A 14,249-nucleotide genomic window follows, 5' to 3' on the forward strand; every position below is an offset into this window, starting at 1 on the left:
GTGGAAAGCCTACTTTGTCATTGGGTATCCCCAAACATCATTATTTTCAACTCAACCTTTTTGAGCCTATTCAGTTTCTCCAGGGAAGAATCTTCTAGTCTCCTTTTAGGGAAAATAAGCCAGGCTACCCTCCTGGGAACAAGAGAGGTGAAAGGTACTAGGGTTGGGATGTCCCACCACTTAGTGCACAGATGTCACCCAACCCCACAGCTCTCTGGATCCTCAGCTCCACCTTCTGCCCTGCCTGATACCTGAATCTGGACCCTCTCTGGTTCAATTTCTCCAGAAAATAAACACCCTGTGAGGCTAGGGGTTGAGGATTTCTTGGCTAATTCTTCTGATGCAATTGGTCTGGAGTTTGGCCTGACCCAGGTGTTCTAATGTGTAGCCAAGGCAGGGAACAATTGCCTTAAAGTAATGCTTGCCACATGTCAGTTATTTGCCTACCATCTTGCTGAACAATTATTTATTTATCACTTTCTTTAAATGAAATCAGTTTTAACTTTTTTACTTTGATAAGAAGTGTCATATCATTTGTGTAAATGGAAAGCAAGTCTACCACTTGTAAATTTGTGAAAGAGCAAAAAATCTCCTCCTCACTCCCCTCACCCTGCTTTGTTTTATTTTATAATGCTTAGCACCTGAAATATTGCCTGTTTCACTCTCCCTTAGAATGCATACTCCATAACAGGAACTCCTGTCAGCTTGTCCAATATAGTATTCTCCATCACCCAAGACTCACCTGGTCCTCAATAACTATTGTTAAATAAATTAATAAGAGAAACCACAAATAAGTACCTAAAAACAACATATGGTTATTAAATTCCAACTAGGTAGGGGGGCTATTTGTTGATGATTCCGAATCTGAACACTGCTCTCTCCCTTAATAAATTATAGGTGTTAAAGACTCCACCCTGACTTCCTCCTTGAGTATTCAATGAACTGAAAAAGAATTGCACATGCACATGTTTATTACTGATGTGTCAGCATCTAGACACCTGGTGTCTGGCACCTTGCAGGAGCTCAGTACTCTTTTAAAATGCCTGAAGGAGACCTAGTGTTTGTTACTGCTAGTCAGTGTGGGTCTAAAATTACCATTGCTCCCAGTTCACCCTCCAGAAGACACTGCCTCAAATCATTCTGACAGTGCTGATACCCAAGAAGCATATCCTCCTATTTTTGCAACCAGTATAACCTCTATGAACAATGTCCTTCTCCGTCCTCTCACCTCTATACGTATTGAGGAGGATCAAACCATTTTTTTCATCCTTCCCATTGGTAGACCTCTTTCCATGGAGGCTTAAAACCCCATGAACTGCGTTTGATTATGGTTTTTGTTTTACCCCAAGTATCCTGAAGGCCCCACTGTGGTTCAAGTGTGTGGGAGTCTAGGCTAGTTACACATCAATATCAATGCTGGCCTTCCTTACAATGAATCCAGATGACTATGTTTTATTAGGAGCTGTCAAGTCACCAACAAACACAATAATTTGGTCCTCTCATCCCAAGGTAAAAGTCACTGAAGACTGGGTTCAGGATTTAGCCATTCATGCATGACAAGAGTTTTGAGGAAACTAACCCCAACTAACTAAACCTAAGTTATCTTGCCCTTGTCTGGCCATCCTGGTCCCTAGGGAGCTAGTCACACAATAAATTGGGAAACAGCACACGGCTTAGGTAGGCATTTTTATGTGACACCACCCCTCCCCCATGTCTCACCTGATTATCCAATCCCACACGGGAGAGGAGATCATAGAGAACTATTTAAAAGCCTTCTTTGGGAGATCCACTTCTCTGCAAATGTCCCACTCCTCTCTGCTGAGCAACCCTCTCCATGCTCAGCAGCAGGCTTCCGTGCTGAGGCAGAGGAGCCTGATCCACCCAGTCCTTCCTGCCCTGGGAGCCACAGGTGGGCTCGCTCAGCCTCCACCAATAAACTGAGACCCATAAAAGGGGAGTGGAGAGAGGTAGGGAGGGCAGAAGGAACCAAGAGGAGTAGAGAGGTGTTAAGTGTGAGAAAATGATAGTCCTTGTAGCTTTTCTATATTTTCTCTTACGTTTTCTTTTTTCTTTTTTTTTTTTTTTACTTTTTAAATTAAAAACAAATTGTGTGTACTTAGAGGATGTGTATATTTATGGGATACATATTTTCTGGAACTGCATAAGATCGGAACCCAAACGCTGGGAAACAGGAAAAGAAAAAGCAGTTAGATTAGCCAGTTTCCTGCAGCATTGTTAATGAAGGTCACAATAGCACTGTTGGATACTAAATGGAATTCGGCACTGCAAAAATTCAGCTAGAAAACAACAGCTAACACCCATGGGTGCTATGTGCCAAGGATCATTCTAAGAACTTTACATGCTTTTAAAAAATTTTTTTTACTTCTAAATACTTCAGTGAGCATTTCCTTTTTTTAAAAAAAGACATTCTCTTACATAACCACAGTACTGTAATTGTTAAAATCTAAAAAAACTAATAGGCTTATAGTGTTATTACCTAATCTCAAGACCTTAATCAGATTTAGCCAATGGTCCCACCACAACCGGTAAAAGCAACTCTGGATCACGTGTTGCATTTATTTGTCATTTCTCTCATGTCTCCTTTAAACTGGACTCTTCATGAATCTTTGCTTACCCTTGGTGATGCCAACCTTCTTGGGAAGGATAGGCTAGTTATATTGTAGAATGTCCCTTAATTCAACTTTGTCTGATGTTTCCTCGTGATTAGACTTATGTATTTTTTGGTCAGCAATCTCACAGAAGGGCTGCTGTGTTCCTCTTAGTATATATCTCATCAGGAGATACAGGTCAATGGACTTCACATACTTTTTTATTTGAGACAGAGTCTCACTCTATTGCACAGGCTAGAGTGCAGTGGCTCACTGCAGCCTCAACCTCCTGGACTCTGGTGATCCTCCTGCCTCAGCCTCCCTTGTAGCTAGAACCACAGACATGTGCCACAATGCCCAGCGACTTAGGAGGATGGGGTGGGAGGATTGCTTGAGGCTGCAGTGAGTTTTGATCCCACCATTGCACTCTAGCCTGTGTGAAAGAGCAAGATCCAAACAAAAAACAAACAAAAAACAGCCTGGTGCAGTGGCTCACACCTGTAATCCCAGCACTTTGGGAGGCCAAGGCAGGCGGATCACTTGAGGTCAGGAGTTCAAGGCCAGCCTGGCCAACATGGTGAAACCCTGTCTCTACTAAAAATACAAAAATTATCCAGGCAGGTGCAGTGGCACATGCCTGTAGTCCCAGCTACTCAAGACGCTGAGGCAGGAGAATCGCTTCAACCCAGAAAGCGGAGGTTGCAGTGAACTGAGATCACGCCACTGTACTCCAGCCTGCGGCCAAACCAGCCTCCAGGGATTTCAGACTTCAGCATGGCTTGTGGGGACAGAAGGAGGTTGCAGGGCTGATAGCAGCCTTCAGCAGCCTGGAGTTTCACGACAACCACCACACTGAGATAACATTGGTCGTGGCTAAGTTAACTGTTTTTAATAATTAAATAAGTGTCCATGAAACCAGCATGACAATAAGGCACATCTAATCATACCCATCCCTTCTCCCTGTCATCCCTGACCTAAATCTTATGTTCATCTTTCTTTGCTTCCCTTTTTGGACAGTTGCACTGCACCTAGATGCATTCCAAACATATTTCGTTTAAGTTTTGTAATTTTGCATAAAGCGTATTATGCTTTTTTCTACTTAATATGTAATTTCTAAGATTCAAACATATGGTGTGTTAATGGAATTGATCCTTTTGATTGCTGTATAATATTCCATTGTGTGACTACTATGTATGCCACATTAAAATAGTAATTATGTAAGCCTTAACTATGTATCCCATGTAACTATTAAAAATAGTAACTACTAAAAGAGTAACTATGTATGCCATATTAAAATAGTAACAGGTCCAAATCTGAACTCCTAATATCTCCCCCAAACAAGCTCCTCCTGCAGTCTTCCCATCTTTGTTAATGTCAGTTCCATTCTTCCAATCACTTAGGTCAAAACCTTGGAGTCATCCTTGACTCCTCTTTCTCTCACACATTCAGTCTGAAAGCAAATCCTACAACTCTGCTTCCAAAGTATATTCAGATCCAATTTCGTTTTACGACCTTCATTGCCACTTCTAAGGTCCCAATAGCCATTGTCTCTCCCTTGGATTATTGTAGTCACCTCCTAACTGATTTTCCTGCTTCTGCTCTGTTGTCCTGCATCCTCTTTCCAATCTAGTAGCCAGACATATCTTGGTAAGTGTCATGTCACTCCTCTACTCAACTACTCAACTCAACTGTTTTTTTTTTTTTTTTTTTTTTTTTGGAGACAGAGTCTCTCTCTGTTGCTCTGTTGCTGGAGTGCAGTGGTGCCACCTCAGGTCACTACAACCTCCACCTCCTGTGTTCAAGCAATTCTCATGCCTCAGCCTCCCAAGTAGCTGGGATTACAGGCATGCACGACTACGCCCAGCTAACTTAAGAATTTTTAGTAGAGACAGGGTTTCACCATGGTGGCCAGGCTGATCTCAAACTCCTGGCTTCAAGTGATCCACCCACCTCGGCTTCCCAAAGTGCTGGAATTACAAGTGTGAGGCACCATGCCCAGCCCCCTCTGCTCAAGTCTCCAGTGGCTTCCTGTCTCTGAATAAAAGCCAATTTCTTTTCTATGATTTTCAAGGTCTTAGGGTGACCTACAGACACTTCCCTCTGCCTCGTGGCCTTTGCACCTGCCACTCTTACTACTAGGATGAGCTTCCTCCTGTCATTCTCATGGCTCATTCCTGCACTTCCTGTTGATGCTTTCTCTCCCTTCTAAAATTTCCCATCACAACAACCCTTCAATTTCCCTGTCCTTGCCTAATTTTTGTCTTACTGCTTATTACTAATTGTATATATATGTTTATACATACATATAGAGAGAGAGAAATAAATACACATACACATATATGCATTACATATATATAACTTGTTTGTCTTGCTCACTGGAACATATACTTAGTGCAGAAAAGCATTTGTGTTGGTTTTATTCATTGCTGTATCCCCAGCACTTCATAAAATCACACCATACAAGTTCAACAAATATTTGTTGAATGAAAAAAAGGAATAGCTGAAAAGTAACTACTAGCACATACTGTTCATGGATAAAGCATAAAAAGGAGACCTTCCTGAAATCTGAAAGTAAATGTATGAGGCACCCAGAAGCCACGACCAATGTTATCTCAGTGTGGTGGTCGTCGTGAAGCTCCAGGCTGCTGAAGGCTGCTATCAGCCCTGCAACCTCCTTCTGTCCCCACAAGCCATGCTGAAGTCCGAAATCCCTGGAGGCTGGCTTGGCAGCAGGCAAAGACTGAAGATACCTGCCGAGACCACATGTAACCAAGGTCCCCACTTGGTAAAAACATCTGCACTTAAGGAAAGAAATCCAGTCACAGGGAGAATGCTGGGTGGGCACAGGCTGACCCACCAAGCCAAGAGGTGGGAAGGAGTTGGGCACTGCACTGGGTTTCTGGCTCTGTGTAAAAGAAAGCATTTCCTTCCTCCTTCATAAAGCTTCATCTGGCTGTGCAGTGTGTGGCTAGCCCTGTGGTTTCTGAGCACACTTGCATTTCAGGCACATGTATTCTGGGTTCTAGTCTTTGATCTCCCCACATTAAACTCAGACCAGTGAGGAAGAGGGCTGCACTGAGAGACAGAGGATGTTCTTGATGACCATGTGGGCTGCGGATCATCTTTACATCTGGGCTGGTTACAACAGTGAGGCAGTCATAGTGACACTTTAAGGCATTTCTCTCACCCCTTCAATGTTCTGTGCTAGCAACTTCCTCAAAAGCTAATTCTATCCCACTCTGTGCCTATTCTACACCATTAAACCACCAAAATTAAGGCACAGATTGTCCAAATTCTTAGTTTCACCCCAATTCCAATGTGGGATTATGAAATCAATTGAGTACGTGATTAGCACTAAAAGAAGAGGCTTTTACAGGCAGCATGTGAATTAGTTTACATTCTTAAGAGGCAAGGTTGTTAACTAATGCAATTCAGTTAAAGGTAAGATTGTTATTGAGAGAAAACATATAATTTGCCTAAAAATCAAGAGAGAATGTCAGATTTCTCTACTTCAGATACATGAAAAGAGTTTAGCGCTTATATTTTACATCCTAATTGAAGGTGGATTTCCTTTTTTTTTTTTTTTTTTGAGACAGAGTCTTGCTGTGTCGCCCAGGCTGGAGTGCAATGGTGCGATCCTGGCTCACTGCAACCTCTGTATCCTGGGTTCAAGCGATTCACCTGCCTCAGCCTCCTGAGTAGGTGGGATTACGGGCATCTGCCACTACGCCCAGCTAATTTTTGTATTTTTAGTAAAGACAGGGTTTCACCATGTTGGCCAGGCTGGTCTCGAGCTCCCAGCCTCAAGCGATCCACCCACCTCAGCCTCCCAAAGTGCTGGGATTACAGGCGTGAGCCACTGCGCCCGGCCTGATAGTGGATTTCTATTTATTTAACCCAGACATACCAACGTATGGGTCACAGTCCTCTTTGCGTTGGGCCTGTTCTCAATCCACCTGTGTCACTGAGAGACCAACAGACAGCTAAGAGCAATGAAACTTATGAAGACAAAATAATTGATCAGAAAAGCCTTCATGGTCCAGAGTAGAAGCTTCTCAGAGAGCCAGTTAAAGACTGCCTGGGTGTGTGAAGGTGGGATGAGGATTACAAAGCAGCACAAGGAAAATTTTGGAGTCATTTGATTGAGGTAGTAGTTCCATAGACGTGCTGTAACTCATCAAACTGTACACTAAATATGCATAGTTCATACCAGATCCATCCTACCTCCATATGCTGAAATTCATCAAAGTGGACACTAAATATGCACAGTTCATATGAGATCCATCATACTTCCGTAAGTGGGCAAGTTTTCAGAGAAAAAAAAACAGACTTAAAAATCTTACAGACAGGCTGGGCGCAGTGGCTCAAGCCTGTAATCCCAGCACTTTGGGAGGCTGAGACGGGTGGATCACGAGGTCAGGAGATGGAGACCATCTTGGCTAACACGGTGAAACCCCGTCTCTACTAAAAAAAAAAAAACTTACAGACTTCTTTTCAAACAAAATGGATCATCGGGAATTGAAGTGCTTGTCAGGAACCCTAATCTTGCTGTCAAAAGCCTGCTTGAAATGAGTGGATATGAGAGGCACCACCCAAGGGAACACTAACCATCCAGTTGCCCGTGTTCTTTTTTTTTTTTTTTTTTTTTTTTTTTTTTGAGGCGGAGTCTTGCTCTGTCGCCCAGGCTGGAGTGCAGTGGCCGGATCTCAGCTCACTGCAAGCTCCGCCTCCCGGGTTCACGCCATTCTCCTGCCTCAGCCTCCTGAGTAGCTGGGACTACAGACGCCCGCCACCTCGCCCGGCTAGTTTTTTGTATTTTTTAGTAGAGACGGGGTTTCACAGTGTTAGCCAGGATGGTCTCGATCTCCTGACCTCGTGATCCGCCCGTCTCGGCCTCCCAAAGTGCTGGGATTACAGGCTTCTTATCAGCAAGAGTAAGATATGTAAGCCACTGCAGCCTAGCACCTCATCAAAATGCCCCACTTGGCCACAATTTCTCACAATTTTCTTAAAATTTTTTTTATCTTTTTTTTTTGAGACCGAGTCTCACTCTGTCACCCAGGCTAGAATGCAGTGACGCAATCTCAGCTCACCTCCCAGGTTCAAGTGATTCTTGCCTCCCAGATTCAAGCATTATTACGCCTTAGCCTCCCAAGCAGCTGGAATTACAGGCAGGCGCCACCACACCCAGCTAATTTTCGTATTTTTAGTAGAGACGGGGTTTCACCATGTTGGCCAAGTGGGTCTTGAACTCCTAGCCTCAAATGGTCCACCTGCCTTGGCCTCCCAAAGTGCTGGGATTACAGGCGTGAGCCACTATGCCAAGACTCAATTATTTTTAAATCAAGAGTTGATATAAAATTAGCTGGGCATGGTGGCACGCTTCTATAACCCCAGCTACTCAGGATGCTGAGGCAGGAGAATCACTTGAACCTGGGAGGCAGAGGTTGTAGTGAGCCAAAATTGCCACTGCACTCTAGCCTGGGTGATAGAATGAGATTCCATCTAAAAAAAAGAGAGAGAGAGAGTTGATACAAGAAATAGCAATATAGGCCGGGTGCAGTGGCTCATGCCTGTAATCCCAGCACTTTGGGAGGCTGAGGCAGCCAGATCACTTGAGTCCAAAAGGTCAAGACCAGCCTGGCCAACATAATGAGACTCCATCTCTATAAAAAGTCAAAAAAATTAGCCAGGCATGGTGGCATGCGCCTGTAGTCCCAGCTACTCAGGAGGCTGAGGTGGGAGGATCACCTGAGCCCAGGAGGTTAAGGCTGCGGTGAGCTGTGATCATGCTACTGTATTCCAGCTTGGGTGACCGAGTGAGACCCTGTCTCAAACAAACAAACAAAAAGGCAATATGAAATACATGTGAATTTTTTTCAAAGAAACAAAAAAGAAGGAAGAAAAAAAGGAAAGGAAGAAAGAAGGAAATCTGTGGTAGGCAGAATAATGGTCTCCCAAAGATGTCCACATCCTAATCCCTGGAACCTCTGAATTTGTTACCTTACCTGGCAAAAGGGGAATTAAGGTTGCAGATGGAATTAAGGTTGCTAATCAGCTGGCCTTAAAATAGAGAGATTATCTGTATTATCTCATTACACTCAATGTAATCCCCAGGGTCCTTAAAAGTGGAAAGGGGTGGGGGCAGAAAAGAGGAGACAAGGCAATGTGAGTATGGAAAGAAGACAGAATGATGCAGTAGTGCTAGCTTTGAAGATGGAGGAAGAGCCACTAGCCAAGGAATGTGGGCGGCCTGCAGAAGCTGGTGGCTCTCCCCTACAGCCATAAGAAGGAACACAGCCTTCAAGGTGCCAACACCATGACATTAGCCCAGTATGACCCATTTCAAACTGCTGACCTCCAGAACTATAAAACAGTGAATTTGTGTGGTTTTCCTCTGCTATTACTGTGTTTATCACAGTAATATCGCAGTGTATCACAACAGCAGTAGAGAACTACTGCAAAACCTTCAAGTGGTAAGAAAACAGCACAGCCTTCATCGACTCACGCATTCACTTCAATAATACAGAAAACTGTCCAAGGCAAAACACTGTTGTGTGCCCTGCTGGGAATGAGGTAGGGAGGCATTGAGATGAAAGTTGTGCCTGGTGCCCACGAAGGTAGGTAATGGACGTGCAGAAAGAGCAAGGAGAGGTGGGACCCAGAGTGGAACCAAGAATGAGGGACTGACCGGTCACGGTGGCTCAGCTTGTGATCCCAGCACTTTGGAAGGCCAAGGTCAGAGGATCCCTTGAATCCAAGTGTCGGAGACCAGCCTGGCAAAATAGTGAAACCCGTATGTCTAAAAAAGAGAGAGTAAGGGACTTTGACTCCTCTTTGGCCAAAAATATTGCAGTGAGGGTCAGTTTCATCCCTTCTCTAGCATCTCAGAGAAATGGAGGCTACTGCTAGTCACACTTGCATCCTGGATTAGGTTTCAGGACCTTTCCTCCAGTGATAAATGTGCAGCGCCTTAGCGGAACCTCAGCCAAAGCTATAAACTTCAACCGGCCACAAGAGTGTGCATGTGAGGTGACTACATTTTTTTTCCCTGCCAAACCAGAATTAGCCGGTATAGGAATGAACGAGCATGAAGATTTGAAATTGCTCCGATTGGAAGGAAGCCCAGGTTAGGTTTGGGCACCTCCAAACGCACCCTTTTCAAAGCCACCTGGACTGCGGCGTCGAGCTTTCAGCTCCACCAAACGCTCATCTGGCCTGGCAGCGAGCGGCGGAAGAACCCGGGAGCCTCGCATAGAGCTCACCGAGGCCGGCGGAGAGCTGAGTCGCAGACATCCGCATCTCCAGGATGATAGGCGACATTGCAACAAATCTCTACACCCAGCAGCTCAGGGGGCTCCAAGCAGAGCAGCAAGTTCGAGGATCCGGGCGTGGAGCCGAGTGAGGCCGCAATCCAGCGGGCCTCGGGCGGTAAGTATCCGAGGCCGCGCGCGCCGCGGGCCTGGGGAATGGAGCGGCGCTGGGGGCATCGGAGCCTGGGTTTCGGATGGCCGCTGCACCTCAGGAACCCCCGGGAAGGGGCGGCCCCAGCCCAAGGCAGGCTCCGGAAAGGCTGCCCGGGCGGTGGAGGGCGAGGCTGTGCCGGGGCGGGTGGTAGTGCAAAGGCCGCCGCGGGGGCTCGGGAACTGCGGGCGGGCAGGGTAACGGGCGGTTCAGGGCAGACCGCCAGGCGGAGCTTGGGGACGCGCGCCTTGCTGCTCAAGCCGGCCAGGGCCCCGCAAGCGTCATCCAGGGCACCCCCGTCTGGCTGGAGAGGCGCGCTCTGCCCGGAGCCCAGCCTCGCTGCCCGTCTGCTCTCCAGGCCGGTTTGGGACTCGAACTGGACAGTGATGAGGCGGAGAGCGGAGGACCCCGGGCTGCGTCTAGGGACCTCGGGGGTTGCAGATGCCTCTCTGCACACAGGCTGTGGTGCTGCAGCCTGCCCAGCTTCCCCGCGGGCCTGCTGGCTTCCGAACGCGCCGAGGGATGCGGGGTGCCCGAAGTGGGGATGTGATCTCGGGGTGCCGAGGGAGGGGGAGCACCAAGCGCGGGTGGGGGAGGGAGCTCGGAGGGTGGGGCGCGGAGGCCGTACCCCGCGGGCACGATCCCACGCCCAGGGCGCGCAGAGGCTGGGCCCCCTTAGCACTTCTGATCGAGGCTCCTCAAGACAGGCTGAAATGGGATGAGGGACCAGGGACGGCCATTTCGGGGCTAAACGCTGCCAAGGCCATGACGATGTTTTAGGAGCTCAACTCTGCTTTCCAATTAAGCCGTGTTTTGCCTGAGGAAAAGTTGATTCGGGCTCATTAACAAGGATGACTGAGGGCCATTACTGGGGATTACAGAGATTCTCCCTTGCCTTGTCTAGCTTCTTTGTTTGCGTGTGCGTGCGTATGCGGCTGTGTGTGTGTGTGTGTGTGTGTGTGTGAGAGAGAGAGAGAGGAGAGAGAGAGAGAGAGAGAGAGAGGGAGAGAGAGAGAGGGAGGGAGAGAGAGAGAGAGGAAAGGGGAGAGAGGGAGTGTTGGGGGTGGGAGGAGGAAAAACAGGCTTAGGATCCTGCAGGCCTGGTTTCCGATTTGGTTTCCACCGCCTGCTAGTTTAACCCTTCTAAGCTTCATTGCTCCCATTTGATGGCTCAGATTCTTCATCTGTAAAATGGGGACATTCATGCCAATTGGACTGGATTGCGTTGGAGAAGCCACCAAGCACAGCCCGTGACCCAGAAGCATGTATGTGTTGAGTCCTCCTTATTCGGTGTGATTTTTTCGGTTTTGTTTTTCTCCTGTGGTCTCTGCACCAGCTCAGCTCCCTAGCCTTCTCCGCGGCAGCCTCTTCAGCCTGCTGGCTGCAAGTGCGCCCTCTAAAGGCCCCAAATGCCCTGTACACACCAGGTGCAGAGCGCGGAAGCGCCTGCAGAGCCGAATTAAGAGTGAACCCCGCACTCACCTGCATGGGATGCAGAGCCGCTACCACCACGCTCTGAGTAACTTTGGGGGAGACGGTAATTTTAATTTTAGCTTGGTGCTTCCCGCTTTCCTTATGTGTAATGAGTTCACCACATGCAATGTAATAACAATAGCCAAATTAAAAACGAATGACTTGGCCAGGCGCGGTGGCTCACGCCTGTAATCCCAGCACTTTGGGAGGCCGAGGCGGGTGGATCATCCGAGGTCAGGAGTTCGAGACCAGCCTGGCTAACATGGCGAAACCCCTTCTCTACTAAAGATACAAAAATTAGCCAGGTGCGGTGGCACACACCTGTAGTCCCAGCTACTCGGGAGGCTGAGACAGGAGAATCGCTTGAACTCGGGAAGCAGAGGTTGCAGTGAGCCAAGATCTCACCAGTGCACTCCAGCCTGGGCGACAAAGCCATACTCCGTCAAAAAGAAAAAAAAAAAAGACTTGCTTGTAAAACTTTCTACACAGCTGTAGAAAATTTAATTTTGTTCTAATATCTGATACACCCTAGAAGGATCTGTTATTTTCATTTTTGCCTATTATCATGTAAATATGTAGCTGACCCAATTTCATAGCCTACATATGTTATCCCCCATTTACAATTTATTTTTCATCGTCTATGAACTCATTTGGGGAGAATGGAAGGCTAACTATTGCTCCCGTAATCTTCCCATTTTCTTATTTCACCCTCTTCAGAACGAGGCCCTAGTGTTTTTTGCCAAGCTTCCAATAGCAAGCTTGCTTAGAGTGGGTTACCATTTACTTTTATTTTTTCTTGAGGCAGAGTCTCCTTCTGTCATCCAGGCTAGAGTGCGGTGGCACCATCTCAGCTCACTGCAACCTCCATCTCCCAGGTTCAAGCAATTCTCCTGCCTCAGCCTCCCGAATAGCTGGGACTATAGGTGCACACCACCACACCGGCTAATTTTTGTATTTTTAGTAAAGAAGGGGTTTCACCATGTTGGCCAGGCTGGTCTCAGACTCCTGATCTCAAGTGATCCAACCCCCTTAGCCTCCCAAAGTGCTGTGATTACAGGCGTGAGCCAGCATGTTCTGCCACATTTTACATATTAATCCTTAGCAGAAGCCCCACATTCACTGAGTCAGTGTGCCACATGCATATTGTCCTTCTACTTGTATGTCAGGATGGTGGACAAGGATATGGAGCCTGGGGGTACAGATACACTCTCTAAGTTCTCCCTCTCGCCAGGTGTGGAGTAGGATTATAATATTAAAATTATTCTTATATCTTATATAAATACATATATAATTATATGTACATATAATTATATGAATGCTAAAAGCAATCTTGGAGTTGGAGGGATAAACATTTGTTTTTCTGTTGTCTTTTGTTTTCATTAACTAGTTGGAAAAGAAGTTAACCATGAATAGTCAAACAGTAATTACTTTTGGAGAGATTTCAGTGTGAAATACAAATGACTCCATTGCTCAGCAGATCTATAGGGGCCTCTTGAGGATCCAAAAGAACTTTTTGGGCCAGGCATGCTGGCTCACGCCTGTAATCCCAGCACTTTGAGAGGCCAAGGCAGGTGGATCACTTGAGGTTAGGAGTTCGAGACCAGCCTGACCAACATGGTGAAACTCCATCTCTACAAAAATACAAAAATTATCTGGCATGGTGGTGTGCATCTGTAGTCCCAGCTACTCAGGAGGCTGAGGCAGGAGAATTGCTTAAACCTGGAAGGTAGAGGTTGCAATGAGCCGAGATCATGCCACTGCACTCCATCCTGGGCAACAGAGTGAGACTTCGTCTCAAAAAAATAGGAGAACTTTTTGCCCCACCCCTGCCTGCCGCAACTGCTCTGCATTTGACACTATATTCTACATGCACCCTTGTGCCTCTTGAATAAAATTTGTCCATTAAATGCTATTCAGTGTCACTTATTTATGAACAAACTAGAAATATCAAGAGCAGTTTGATGGCACCTACATCTCTTCACCCATAAATAATTCAGTAAGAATATAAAGTTCTTAACATTGATTTAGAAAAGTGCTTAATATTTCAACCCATGGGCTGAAAAACTATAACTTTTGTACTTTTGTTGTTGTTATTCGTTAGTTTTGAGATGGAGTTTCGCTCTTGTTGCCCAGGCTGGAGTGCAATGGCGCGATCTTGGCTCATGGCAGCCTCTGCCTCCTGGGTACAAGTTATTCTCCTGCCTCAGCCTCCCGCGTAGCTGGGATTAAAGGCATGAGCCACCACACCCGGCTAATTTTGTATTTTTAGTAGAGACAGGGTTTCTCCATGTTGGTCAGGTTGGTCTCACACTCCCAACCTCAGGTGATCTGCCTACCTCGGCCTCCCAAAGTGCTGGGATTACTGGCATGAGCCATGGCGCCCGGCCTAAAAAGCTCTAACTTTTGAATTTGTGTTACTTCAGAGCCTTTCTTGTTGTAAATGAACTTCAGGAAAACGCCATATGTTGCTGTTTCATCATATTAAACATAGCTGAGCATTGTCCCATGGTTGGGAAAATATTTTTAAGAGCCGTTCACACCTTGTGTCAAGCTGCCTGGTTCTCCTCTTTCTGGCTCCTCAGGATTCTGCACACAACAGAGGCAGAGGGAAGACAACTACCAGCCATCCATTCTGAACCCTCTTTGGGCTCATCCACTGGCCCTTTGACAGTGCAACTCTGCCCTGCGCTGTGAGCTTTGGAG

At 46.5% G+C, this 14,249-nt stretch overlaps 1 protein-coding gene across 1 annotated transcript in view; it reads left to right on the forward strand.

The window, feature by feature from the left end:
* The first annotated feature begins 9,595 nt into the window (after window positions 1-9,595).
* The window catches only part of SLC16A14 (solute carrier family 16 member 14), a 36,151-nt gene continuing 31,497 nt past the window's right edge, over window positions 9,596-14,249 (forward strand). The window contains exon 1 of the mRNA XM_033229928.1: window positions 9,596-10,040. The gene's annotated coding sequence lies outside the window, so the exon portion shown is untranslated. The remainder of the gene's footprint in view (window positions 10,041-14,249) is intronic.

This window comes from Trachypithecus francoisi, unplaced genomic scaffold (assembly GCF_009764315.1).
Source record: "Trachypithecus francoisi isolate TF-2019V2 unplaced genomic scaffold, Tfra_2.0 Lachesis_group13, whole genome shotgun sequence".
NCBI lineage: Eukaryota > Metazoa > Chordata > Mammalia > Primates > Cercopithecidae > Trachypithecus > Trachypithecus francoisi.